Genomic DNA, 12,642 nt, shown 5'->3' with positions numbered 1-12,642 from the left:
ACAGCTTAGTATAATGCCTTAATGGTGATAAATTTATATTTTTGAAAGTTAAAATGAAATACAATTTAACCCTTGTAGTCTTGCACCTCGGGAGGAAGAATGCCATGCACCAGTATGGGTTAGGGGTGGACCTGCTGGAAAGCAGTTCTGAGGAGAAGGATCTGGGAGTCCTGATAGACATTAAATTATCTGTGAGCCAGCAGTGTGCCCTTGCTTCCAAAAGGCCATTGGAATCCTGGGTTGCATAAGGAAGAGTGTGCCAGTACAATGTCTGAGTGAAATGATTTCTTGTATTTTCTAGCTTAGAGTTTGAACTTTGTATTGTTTGTATTTTAATGCTTTTTAAATCAAGTTTCATAATTGATTAAAACTCTTAAAAGCAGGCCTGAATGGAGTCAGCAGCTCAGATATTTGAAATCCTATTGTAAGTAGGTCCTCAGCAAAGCCAGAATCTTGATACTCCTCCAGCATCATCAGATGTCTGAACTTATCTAAGTAAATGGCAGAAATATGTCTATACAGAGAGCAGCCTTGCACTTCAAGCATCACATAAATGCACAATTCTTATAAACTTTGCAAACATTTGTTGGGTTGTGAAAAGCAGTGCTGTGCTTCAGAAGCAATTAATTTGTGTTCATATTTCAGGCAGTGTATATTGAGACAACACTTCTTACCCTATTTCTGTCTTCTAGTCAGACCTGGTGGTGTCATCTTGTATAAAATCTGTTTTCTAAATCCTCCAACTTGATATTTTTTTTTTTTTTTTTTTTTTTTTATTTTTTTTTTTTTTTTTTTGTGAGCAGACGCTTCACAATCTGTCCTCCCATGTCTATTTAATGCTTTTGTTTGTTTGTTTTTCTTTTGATTCTTGTTAATACTTCTCAATTTCAGTCCAGAACTTTAGCTTCACTTTCTGGTTTGTATCTTGAGGAGTCAGAAAATTTTACAATTAATAATTTCACAGTAGGTCTTAGGAACCAGGAGGAGCAACTCATGAAAGTCCTGCTCAGTTTGAGGTAGAAGCTTACTTAGGCCTACATGCAATTAATATGTGTGCCAGGTAGACAATGCCAGGAGAATAACACGACACATCACTTTAGATGGAATGGTATGTGATAGGTACCAAAGTCTTTCACTGGGTTCATGTAGAGAGAGAGAGAGAGAGAATCTGAGCTCTTTTGGTTTGTTTTGTACCTTAGTTGTAGTTGATTGCATTTTTGGTAGATTAGTAACTGCCCTGATAGGCTTGCAGGTCATGTCTCAAAGCACTGAGATACTAGCACGTCTGCATGAAATACTTCTAAGAACTTAACTAGCTTTAAAACAAAGAATCATGTAATGTGAAATGGGGGGAGCAAGTCAGAGGCACACAATATAGTAAATTTCATGCTTAGTTTAAAGGAAATATAAAATCTTAAATGCATGATTTTCTACCATCTGTAATAAACTCAAAACTGAGTAACTGTATTTATATGCTAAAATTCTATAACATGCATGAATCATTCAAGTACAAAAATAACACAATCAATTCAGTGTATTCCTGTTTACTAGGAAAACTTACTCTTTGGATGTCTGTGAAGCTCAAGTTGTAGAGGGGCAGCAAGTTACTGTGCTGGTGAAATCATCTCAGAAATGGCCTAACACAGCTGGAGGAACAAAAGATCTCTCCAAGCCATATTTTGTGGTGAGGAGTCTTGTGGGAAGGCAAAGCAAAATAATAGCCTTCTGATTTGCCAGTAGGGAAAAAAAAAGACAGAAAAAAAAAAGTGTTGTGCCACATCATCAGTTAATGTGGATGCTGTATCATAAATCTGTGAAGAAATCTCTCCTTTTGTTAAAATCACTTTAGAGATATTTGGAAGACTATTTCAGAGTTACCAGTTCCCATTTAAAAAATTGAGAGAGACTTCAAAAAAGTATTTCAGAGGTCATTAGTTCAGAGTGTGGTTTCAACTACAATGATTCAGTTACGTAAAGGATTTGCTCTCTGGGGGATATAGTTCAGAAACTGTGTAAAATTAACCTTATCAATATTGAGGGAAAGCATGTGCTATGGAAAAAGCTCTTATGAAGATTTTCTATTTTATATTTTATTTTCACTCTACAATCCAAATATCCTGTTTTCTTTCTCAAAGTAAAAACATCTATAGAACACTGTACAACATTGGTGTGGTGTTTTACTTCTCAGTGTTGTTTTGAAGGTGTAGTTCAGGATTCACAATAACTTTCCAACACGTTTTTGCGAAGCTGCATAGGAAAACTATAAATCATCCTATGAAAAAAACTAATCATGACAAAAGATATAAACCATTTAATAAACAAAAAATATTTTTCATAGCTTTTAAGAGGAAAAAAAAGGCATAGTTATCTGCTTTTGCTACTCTGTACTTACTGTTATATATGAAAATTGGAGAAAAAGGACCTTTTTTGTTGAACTGAGATGCTGGTTTGGATTAATTGTATGATTTGTCAACAGCATATAGTTAGTATTGTGTTTGGTGTAAGTATTATGTTATTTCAACATTTATTAAAAAAGGAGAATCTGGTTCTTAAGAAATCACAAGTCCCTTTGAGCCATCATATTTGAGAAAATAATGCAATAATAAGGTTCTCTTCTTTTTTGTCTTTAAGTTTCTTGAAGCTGATGATTTGTTGACCTTTTCAGGTTTCCTCTGTAGCACTTGAGATGAACATTTTTAAAGAAAACAAATAATGCATGATTCTAACATTTTGGTTATAATGAAAAGCATCAGAAGCCATGATCAAAAGTAAACTGAGAGTTATCTGTACTGGAACTGAAATGAAGCAGTCATGTATTTTTGTAGAGCATGCAAGATGTGAGGGAGAGGTTGAAACAGAGAAATTAAAACTACGTAATCCTTAATCACCAGTACTGTAAATAGTCGAATACTTAGATTTTACCACTGAATTCAAATAATGCTAGACAGCAAAATGATTAATTTTTAAAATAATTAAACACATTCATAATGGTGAATGAAAAAAAAAAAAAACCCACCAAGATTGTTATGACAATTAGTACAATGTTATTTGCTACTAAAAATTTCAACAATTTTAAAACTCAACAAAGAATATGTTGGAAATTTTTGGAAGCTCTGTTATATTAACAGTTGTAAATATAACATATGTAGAAATTAAAACTATTTTATCTAAAGACAAAATTTGAAGAAAATTAGGATTTTAAGTTAATAACTGAAATTTTCTATCATTTTCAACCACAGATTGTGTCCGAAATCCTCTTAAACTACCAGGAGATTATAATCTCATGATGCATTTACAAATCCCTGGTGGCAGAGCACAAGAGTCTCTTCTTGAAAAAATGTAGTCAAGCTTGTGATTCAGAACGTAATTAACTGCAGGAGATCATGCAGCTTTAGCCATGGGGTATATTGAAGCTCACTTCCTTTTTTGTTGCTATCTTGGATACAAAGAAATGTGTACTTTGCAATCTTGGTCAAACTGTGTGGTTTGATCTGCTCTAAGTTTTGGTTTGAGGTGTGGTAGGAATTTCCTTACAGGGAGGAAAATGAGTGGATTAAATTTAACATCATGTAAGACTTCTTGTTGCAAAGGCTGTGACAGAACTATTGAATCTTCAGTTTGGTTTGTTTTATCAGTTTTAAACCCTGTTTCCTAAGGACTTATTTTTACTGCTGGGTTTCTAATTTTTTTTTTCATTATTTTATTTATGCAGATGTGATGCAAAGTAAAATGTGTATCTAGCTAGAAATCAGGGTTAGCTTGAATCTGGTTTATTTTCTTAACCCAAACTTGTTTGAAATATTACCACTTTCAGTAACTGAATTCAGCTTCTGAGACTTGTTAGCTTTTTCAACTTTGGTTCTGAACTGAAGGCTTAAGAAAGGAGACTCTTAAAATTTTGCTATTTGAGGTTTGTTTAGCTAGTTGAGTATTCTTCAAAATTTTAGGTTTCTGAGTTTTAAGCAAAATTCTCATAGTATAGGGAAAGATAACCAGTGGCATTGAGGTCAATGGGATTGGTCCATATATAAGAAATACAATTTACTGTTAGGCCTTTTCCCTGTATTTCCCGTTTTACTTTAAAAGATCCTTGGGTTTCTTTGGTTTGTTCCCCAACCCCTGCACCTCGCCCTCCTCCAAAAGCTGTAGGGGTCCATATGAAGCCTAGTGAAAGGAAAAAAAAAGTGGATATTGTTCATAAAGGAGTAAAGGAAATCAAGTGAAGCCAAGCTGTGTAAGTTAGAACAGAAATCTTGAGTCTTGGAAGCATGATCTCATTAGAATTAAAAAGTTCTTCAGCTAAGGTCTGGCCCTCCTATGAGATGTCCCAAAAAAAGCCTAAACCTGAAAATTTTTAAATTCTCACTTAACAACTTTGAAGGAATTCTGTGTTTTAGATAGGAATTTGGGATGTTACTTTGTTTCTCAAAGTGATTGCACAGTGGGTTGCACATGGTCAAATATAATAAGGAAGTTTAAAAGCTGTAATTTGGTTCCCCATAAAGCCTGTGGTTTTCAGAAGTAAGATGTGTAATCTGGACTGAGCTGCACTTCTAAGTCAGATAATAGGCACTGCTGCTATAAAACTCTTTACATCCTAATTTCTAGATCTTAACTGTCAGTTTACAAGAACTCTCAGCAGATCACCTCTGGCCTCTGACTCACATGTGACCTGCAAAGGCACTTCTTATTTGTGCTTGCTATCAACAGAAGTAACCTGTAAGACTGTAGTGGCTTCTGGATTTACCCTGTGCCAAAACTAATCTGAAAAATCATAGAGAATCATGGAATGGTATTGGGTTGGATGGGACCTTAAAGATCATCCATTTCCAGCACACCTGTGTATATATATATATAAACTGAAGTGTAAAGCTCCCAGTGAGTCAAGATACTGAACTGCTGAAAATGATCTTGCGAAGCCCTCTGCCCCAGCCAGAGCCCAGAGCACTCAATTAATATTAGTTCTTACTGTCTTCAGTGGAAAGTCATTCTAGGAGCCTGTCCCTGTGTGAATATGCATTTTTAAAGGTAGTGGAAAAGGGGCCATCGAATCATACCAGCAATCCTGCAGAGACAAGACCCAGTCTGTTTGAAAAGAGAAAGGAAGACAGAGCTGTGCCATGTGTGGAGCTTACCATTGCCTCTGACCTGAGCCTTGTTGTGTGGTCTCTACTTATTTTCTGTTTAGTAGGTGGTATTACAAGATAAAAACTCTGGCAACCTTGATCTTATGCAGCCTGTTTTATATGTGTTGCTTTGTTTTGCTAGGAGCTAATAGGAAAAGGATGCTGAGCAAATGAAGACAATTGAGTTTTAAAAAAGGATATTTGGAAAGTAATTCCTAAGATTTGCTAGAATATACGTTTTGCATATAGTGATCAAGAACTAACTTTCTTTGACGATTCTAATTTAAGGCAGGTTGTGGTTGCTGGATGATTTTTATCAGTGTGTTACAACTTGAGGATGGATGCTACAACCATGAATTTAAATAGGAAATCGAAGATGGTTTGTGTAGGTTTTGTGGCTACATTTCAAGAATGCACTTTTCAGATGACCATGAAGTCCTAAAATAATGAAAAAAAACCAGAAATTGTCTTATATTTTTGCTGGGAAACAATATAAATTGGTGGATCTCCTAAGCCATGTGATGGGTTCACTGGGTGCTTCCTCTTATTCTGAAATGTAAACATGTCATCTTCTCTCATCCATACTGTGGGATACAGAGGTTTTTTTTCTCTGTATCTTCTACATCTTCTCCACATGTATGTATTTGCTGCCTCTGAGTTGAATAACATCCCCTCTTTTTGTTCTTTCTTCTAAGCATTCCTTTACAGAAATTGTTGCATTTTTCTGACATTCAACTTCTGTATTTTTCTTGGGTTTGTATTGTTAACCTGTGTACTTTTTGTGTGATTTGTGTTTTTAAAAAACCCCACAACTTTGAAACATATTACTAGTTAAAAATGCAACTACATTTGGAACTCAAAGATGGATCCTGTTATAGAATAAATGACAGAAAGAAGAAGATCTTTTTGACCTTGTAATATGGTATTGATGGAATCCTCTAGGCTGCTGTAGAGTAACTTCTATTAATAATATAGTAATATGCTGGATTTTTAGAGCAGATTTAAGTAGAAGCATCTATGCATCTTGCTGTAATACATTAGGAAGCCCTGGTCTCATTAAATGATCCCGTGTAAATGTGCAATGAACAAATTTTTATTGCAACTTGGTTTCCTTTATAAGCATGAGCTGAGTGTGAAACCTTCTAGCTTGTTCTAATTGTAATACAGAAGCTTTTCTAATAGAAGGGTGTGAGTGGTTTTGCTATAATACCAATTTACAGTAATGGAAGATTATCTTTGAAAGAGAAATAGAAGGGAAGAGTTGTAACTTTTTTTTTTTTTTTAATCTATTGCTGTGTTAGCAATAGAGGGGTGTACTTTTTTGATAGATGTATTTTAATTTCTTTATCAGAGGTATTTAAAATAGTCCTTATTGTATAATCTTTCTGCTACTACAATAGCAAGTGATCATAAACTGCTGATACTGGCATAATAACAGGAGTTTTAAATTCATGTAAGCAGTAATATCTGTAGCAAATTTTGTCTGGTTACTCTAAAATACCCTGGACTATTGAATGAAATGATAAGTCTCTTCTGAGGAGAGTCACTGTTTTCAACTGACACAGTTATTTTCAGTAATGGTGTAGTTTGTTTAACAAATCTACTTTGCTTTTTCCTTTGTATTTTATATAGCCTACTTTGGTTGCTCCAAGATAGATAACTTTGGGCTGTATTTTTCTCCTACGCGGTGTTCTGGGGTATTGCCTGTTTAATTTGAGATAGTGTACCTGTGATTACTTGGGTGATACGAGTGATATAAGATGGGAGTGTCTGCCTCTTCTAGCCCTCTCTAATCTGTGAAGTTGACTGGAAACTTGCTGCTCAAAGGGAGAGCATTCTTAGCATCACCTTTAACTGTCCAGTTTCATTCCCTGAGTCTGTTCCAAAGCAGGCACTTCTACTAATTTATTTCAAACAAAGCTATTAACTTCAAAGCCCTTAGCTGATAGATTCCTGAAAGAGATAATGTGAATTCTAGTCTGTCTTCATAATTTTTAATACCTTATTCATTAGCTTGTTTTGTTCATTCATAGCTATAAACTTAATGCATTTTTCTTAAAATAACTGGAAAATGCACCTGCAACTTCAGATTGTTCCTGTGTTTGTGTCCAATCTGCAAACCAAGTTTATAGCCAAAAGGCACTTTTCAGCAAGGATAAGGAGTAAGTGTCTCTAAGATATCTTGCCAAGGAATTCCTGAATGGTCATGCACTGGAAAATGTTTTGCATTAGCAGAAATTTTCCCCTTGTACGTGATAGAAAGTGCTTCTCATTTACTCTTTTGAGCATGTTTAAGAATTAAGATCCTTACTTGTTTTTACATTCACTATTAAATATGTTTCTTTTCATGGTTGATGTGAACATTCCAGTGCACGAGGTATTTACAACTGTCTTGCTTAGTGATGCAGAGGTTTTTTCCAGGCAGCTTGTCAGCTCTCTCCACAGTCTGGAAATTGGAAAGCAGGCGTAAAGTTCTTAATTTTTATTATCCCTCTTCTTTAGAAAGAATAAATCCTCTCATTTTAGCACAAGACCTTGCAGTGCTGGTGTCACAGCCAGCATTACATATATTATGGCCAGCAGTCCATTTTTCTGCAGTCAGAACTGGACATGGAAGCTTTCATAGAAATACCACTTCATTCATTTGTACCCTAACATATTCTCCTATAAGAAAAGATACAGCCTATGTAACCTTCAGCTACTCTGGTTTTAATTTCCATTTTTTTCCAATTTAATTTTATTTTTCCATTGTTTTAATTTTCCATTTTTTCTTTAAATAGTATTACCACTGCTTTGGGAAAGATACTTGTTCATGTACCTATATTCTGCCTGATGTGTAAAATAAATGTGTCTTTTGATTAATGGCAAGTAATCACATTGAAAGGTTTGAATAATTTGTGAGTCACAGCTGCTTCTTGGCAGAGCTGAGACAGGGTCTCACAGGGACTTTATCCAAGCACTCTGTGGCAGGAAGCTGGTTCTGGTGAGGACTTGAACATGATTGACACCTGAACTAGGATTCATGTTGGTGGGCATTTCTTTAGAGAGGATAAGGATAGGCATTAGGTACAGGTCTTCCATGGGAATCAAGCAAGTGTCCTTGTCATGCTTCTGATTCTTCCCCTTCACCTGATTCTTCCCTTGTCCAGTCACTTTTTGAGAGTGGAGGTAATGCCTTCAACAATTTATAGCAAACATAGGAACATCTATAATGATTTATTTTTAAAAATAAACGAAAAAGATTTTCTAATTGGGTCTTGGTGCTTTAAGTGATTAGACTGAACTCTCAGAATTAACCAGTAGTACTATTACAGCTGCCATTAAAAATGTTAATATTCCCTATGACTGCAAGGTGGCTGTCCACAACTCCTTCACATCCTTACCAAACACTTGACTTACTGCTGAAACTGTCTGATAATTAATTGCCACTCTTTTTTCTATTCTAATAATTTTAGAAATGGAGTTAACTGAAGTTCTTTGCCCTGCATAATCTAGTATTTGAGGAAACAGAAAATATTGAAAATAATTTACAGTGGGGTAATGGCTAAATGGAAATTGTACATATTAGCGTAAAATATAAGTGAAAAAATATAGATTCCAAAAAGCAAGCTTTAATGAAATTATTGATTTCTACCAATTGAATGCTAACATTTTCTTTAACAACTTACTAATTATGCTGCGTTACAGTGCTGCTGCTAGAGAAATGAGTAGACAGTTGTTTTTCTTATTCTTGCAGAATACTAGGTTATTATATCACTTCCTCAATTTGAGCATCAGGTTAGTACGTAAGTAGTTTCTTTGCTTTCTTCCTCCTAAAACATTAGGCCCTATTTACTGACTCATGAGTCACTTATTCAGTCAATTCCTTATTTCATCCTGTAGAATAAAAAGAAGATTGAAGAAGATAGAGCTGACAGAAGAATAGTATGGTGTCTGCCCTAAATAGGATATAAATGCTGGTGAAGTATCTTTTAGAATGGCAGGCCAATTTTCTTTTCCACAAATAAGAAATGAATGAGTTAAGGTGTGAGGAGTGTTTCTGGAAAGAAAATATTTTCATTGGTCTTCATCTCTAAAAGTAACACAGACAGAACAATTCAGAGCCAAGTGCAAGTTTGTGTCCATGACTTGCTCCTTCTCTGTCCCTCAAGAAATTTTACATCCTTTGGCAACCAGCCAACTAGAGATTTTTTCCATTCCAGATTTTCTTCTGAACTTGAGAGAATGCAACTCTTTAATAGTTACTGCAAATGTAATTGTGAGGAGAGCATATTAATTTCAGTGTTACTTCCCTTGTCTCCGACAGAAACCTTTGTATATAGGTGGTGAGTAATGCATGCGTAATGCCGCTGGTAAAGGAAACATGCTGGGCATATATATGGGGCTAGTCTAATGCATCCAGGCTTGTTAGATTTGCTGCTTATGCACAGGGAGTGTGGCAACACTTAGTTGTGTGTGGAAATGTGGGATTCTTGTTAAAACTGCATCCACAGTGCTGCTGCTGCTGCTGCTCCAAAAATCCCATAGTCTTCAAACTTCTCTTGGACAAGAATTTGTGACAGAAAAAGTGTTCATGCATAGGAAAAGCTGTATGTATGGTATTCCCTCTGCAATCATAGCAGCATAATGGTTAATTCCAGAATTGCATTGTTCAGTTGAGCAGAACTGGTCTTATTTTATATGAAAAAGTGTGACAAGTCTGTCTGTTGGCAGCATGCTCTGTTGAGCTAATCTTTTATTGGCTGACACAAGCTTTGAGAAATATCCCAACTTGTTTCAAAATATTGATTAATTTTGGAAATCTCTTAAATATCATGGAAGCCTTTCTGTTTATTTTATACTTAACGCTGTCTTCCATCTCAGGTGATTCATTGGGTATGCAGTGTAAATCTTATATTTATATTAGCAGATAATTTAAGACAGTGGTGTGTGATACGTGGCAGTTGGAATAAGAGTCAGATTTTAATTTACTCCAGGGCTTTTCCATATGTTTTCTATTAGCATCTTTGTTTCTTCAAACCTGTAGTGTCCCCAGAAAGGAGGGGGGAAAAAATCCCACAAACCCAAGAAGCAATCTTTAAGTTTTGAAACATGCTCCAAAGAGGTACTTGACCTGAGGAAAAGACAGATAACATAATCTTCTTTTTAGAGCAAGCAGCCAGATGTCCAAATGAAACAGAGATGTTGACTAACCCTTTGGCATTCTATTAGCTCTGTCACTTGGCAGTCTAACAGGTGGTAGATGTGGAAGGCAGCTATAGGAGAATATGCTGAGGTGGTGTTGGTGAGGTAGAGACACACTGGAAGGACCAGAGGTTTGTAAGGCTCAGATCCATAGGAATCCAGGCTTCTGTAGATTCCTTGTTCATGGAATAATATAGTGACAGCAACACTGGGAATGAAGGTTGAATGATGGCTTTGTCCATCTAAAGCAGCCCAGAATGCTGTTAGCCATCTTGCCACCAGAGCAGGGTTCAACTAGTCCACCAGACCCCTTTTGCTGCAAAGCTGCTTTCCAGCTAGTCCAGTCTTTACCAATGCATGGGGTTGTTTGCCCACAGCTACAGAACTTTGCAGTTCTGTAGTGGAACAGAGCGACCAGGTGCCTCTGATCATCAAGAAGTGGGTGTGAGCCTCACTATTTATTGGCCCCATGGTCTTGCACATGCTCCATAGGGGCCCTGCCCTGGCTGGGCACAGGTGGAGTTGATAGCGGCTCACACCCACTTCTTGATGATCAGAGGCACCTGGTCGCTCTGTTCCACTACACAGTTCCCTTTGTTGAACTGCATGAGGCTCCCATTGGTCTCTTTCTTCAGCCTGTGGAGGTCCCTTGATGACAGCACAACCCTCTGGCATATCAGCTGCTCCTTCCGCTTTTGTGTCATCAGTGAACTTGCTGAGAGTAATCTGCCCTATCATCTGGATCATTAATGAAGATGTTGGACAGAATTGGAGCCAGTATTGACCCCTGGGGCATGCTGCTAGTTACTGGCCTCCAACTGAAATTCACTAGAATCCTACTCTCTGCTCCCTGTCTCTCAGCCAGTTTTCAGTCCACCTCACTGGCTGCTCATCCAGGCCATACTTCATTGTGCTTTTATGATTTTGCAACAGTTTTTCCTGGGGTTGTGCAGCAATATCCAAATAGCTGTGCTCTTTCTCTGACCATCTGTCCTTTTCTCTTCCCTCACACTTCTGAGCATAGTGGATACTTTTAGGCAGCTTGCCAGATAAAGTGAATTCCTAAGGTTTTATGTAAATTGACAGCTGGGCTGAGGAGGAAGACACTATTGATACTGGAAAAAAGCTAGAAAAATCAACACTTTACCTTCTTTAACAAGTTTAGCAGCACAAGAGAGCACCTAGATTGTCTCTGAGTTTTATACACATCTGCAGAGAACCAAGTAGTTGATTCTGAACCCATACTTCCAAATTGTGGATATATTGCTATGAAGAAAGTATAAGAAATAAAACAGTTATTGCAGTGGGACTAATATCAATAAGGGCATGGGGTGGAATGAGATTTTTTGATGGAAGATGGAGGGTTGCCTGGCACAGGCATCTTTAGAATACTATTCTTCATTAGGTGTCTTGCTTGCAGAGCAAACATATCTCAAAGTGAAGGGCTTCAGTGCTTTAAGATTAACTTTTCTAATCTTGAATGTGAATGTGAAAGAAGTTCTCTTTTACTAAATTCATGCTTTGATTTGCATGGTGCACGCTTGCCATAGCTGTCATATATATGTGTTTTGTATTGTTTACACTTTCAATATCCTATTAAGTTTGTTATTTGCCAGTGTTTAATTTCTATATTATTCTCTGTATTGCTGTTTGACATTGGGAAAAGAGGCAGGGGAAGACTCAGATGAAACGTTTTCATCCTTTGGCACATTATGGTGCAGAGCAGGACATAGAACTTGGTCTTCAGAAGTATCCAGATAGGCTACTCTGCTTAAACAGTAATTGTGCAGTTCACTGAGCTACTGCTTTGCACTAACAGTCTTCGGTATTTATTCTTCAGAATTCCTTTTCCTTCTATTGGTAACAATAGGCTGCCATCCTGTGGTGAAATTTGTCAACTGTCCTGTAGGGACCTGACTGATTTTCAGAAAAGAGAAACCCATTCAAGTTTGAAAAGCTTTGACGGAATATATATAGTTTGATGTTGTCTTGTTTTATTTTTATTAGAGGAATGTAGTTACTTATACAACAAATAAGTAGTAAAGGAAGATCCTTGGAAGGATTTATATGAAAATTCTCTTTGTTTTGATTTCTTGACAGTTTTTCTTCCTATCTGATAATAGTGAACTGCCTTGTTCTGTGGTAAGACTGTTGAACACCAGTGTATCATCATTGGTTGGCTATTACTCTGTACATTGTTGTTCACTTTCTCATAGGTGAAAGATACCCTACGAATGCATGGGATATGATATAGGAAATTACTACCTTTTCTCAAAAATAACTCAAGTTGAACCATTTGATGCTTTACCTGCCTTAATGCAAAATTGCAAAT

At 36.5% G+C, this 12,642-nt stretch overlaps 1 protein-coding gene across 1 annotated transcript in view; it reads left to right on the top strand.

Moving 5' to 3' along the window:
* The window catches only part of CENPP (centromere protein P), a 123,193-nt gene that overhangs the window by 39,878 nt on the left and 70,673 nt on the right, over window positions 1-12,642 (top strand). The window lies entirely within an intron of this gene.

The sequence above is a fragment of the Calypte anna genome, chromosome 12 (assembly GCF_003957555.1).
Source record: "Calypte anna isolate BGI_N300 chromosome 12, bCalAnn1_v1.p, whole genome shotgun sequence".
In the NCBI taxonomy this organism is placed as follows: domain Eukaryota; kingdom Metazoa; phylum Chordata; class Aves; order Apodiformes; family Trochilidae; genus Calypte; species Calypte anna.
The sequence above is the reverse complement of the archived record's forward strand: the minus strand, read 5'-3'. Positions and strand labels throughout refer to the sequence as shown.